Source organism: Penaeus monodon, chromosome 29 (assembly GCF_015228065.2).
Source record: "Penaeus monodon isolate SGIC_2016 chromosome 29, NSTDA_Pmon_1, whole genome shotgun sequence".
In the NCBI taxonomy this organism is placed as follows: domain Eukaryota; kingdom Metazoa; phylum Arthropoda; class Malacostraca; order Decapoda; family Penaeidae; genus Penaeus; species Penaeus monodon.
Window position 1 is genome coordinate 972,193 of NC_051414.1, and position 1,157 is coordinate 973,349.

The 1,157-nt window shown below is 51.1% G+C and overlaps 1 long non-coding RNA gene across 3 annotated transcripts in view; it reads left to right on the plus strand.

Annotated features, from left to right (window-relative positions):
• LOC119591875 overlaps positions 1-1,157 on the plus strand; it is a 181,478-nt gene that overhangs the window by 153,376 nt on the left and 26,945 nt on the right. For all 3 annotated transcript variants that reach the window (XR_005230379.1, XR_005230380.1, XR_005230381.1), the window contains one exon: positions 173-341. This is a non-coding gene — a long non-coding RNA (uncharacterized LOC119591875). The remainder of the gene's footprint in view (positions 1-172; positions 342-1,157) is intronic.

The following is a 1,157-nucleotide window of genomic DNA, read 5'->3' on the forward strand; positions in this document are numbered from 1 at the left end:
CGACTCGCTTACACTCACGTATCTTTTCGTATTTTCCCTCCCTCCCTCCCTCTTCCATGATTCACCGATTCAACGTCTGTGTCTGTCTGTCTGTCTGTCGGCGCATTTATGAATAATTGGCGAGTGTTCCGAGGTGTTGCGGACTAATGGAGTGCCATTCTTTTCCTTGCAGTTGAAGCGGCCAAATTGAAGCGGCCAAACTGAAGCGGCCAAACTGAAGTGGCCAAACTGAAGCGGCCAAACTGAAGCGGTCAAATTGAAGCGGCCAAACTGAAGCGGCCAAACTGAAGCGGCCAAATGGTCAACGCGCCAGACTAGACTTTGCTGCCGGAGACGGGATGGTGAGTGGTGTCCATTTCTTCTGTTCTTGTTGAGTTCGTTGTTCTTCATTCTGTTCTCTTGCTTCGTTATCTTTTTCGTCTTGCAATTTTGTTCTTGTTTCCTCTTTGTCGTTTTGGCCATCGTTCGTTTTTTGCTTTTCTGTCGTGGTGTGCGTTCTCTTTTCAACTTGCGTCCATCTCCTATTTGCTGTTTTCTTTCTTTATCCTTCTCCTCCTCCTCCGCCTTATTAATATCATTATTATTATTCCACCTCCTCCTCTTTTTCTTCTTCCTCTTCTCTTCTTCCACGTCGTATCTTTATCGTTCAGTGTGTCCTTCCCTTGCCCTCATCCTGTTGTGTGCTTGTCTTAGTATCATCATCCTTTTCTTTGTCCTTTTCATTGTTTATGTTTTAAACCCCCCCCCCCTTCTCCCTGCTTTTCCACCCTTCCCCCCCTCTTCCCTTTTCCCCCTCCCTCTCCCCCTCTTTCCCCTTCTCACACATCCCTTTTCCCCCTTTCCCTATCCCCTCCATCTTTCCCCCTTATCCCCCTCCCACTCTCTCCCTCTCCCCCTCTACTCGATCCCCTCCCCCTCTTCTCCCCTCCTCCTTCTCTCTTCCCCTTTCTCCTCCCCCTCTTCTCCCCTTCTCCCCCTCCCCCCTCCCCGTCGTTAGCGCTCGCCGGCGACGTCGTCTCTGCCGGCCGCACGCAATATTGCACGCAATATCGCACGAGCTCTGGCCGTCACGTCCGCAGCATAAAACGCTTCCGCTTCATATCTCGATTCAGCGCCGATTGCAGGAGATATAAAGGGAGGGCACTCACTCTCGACGC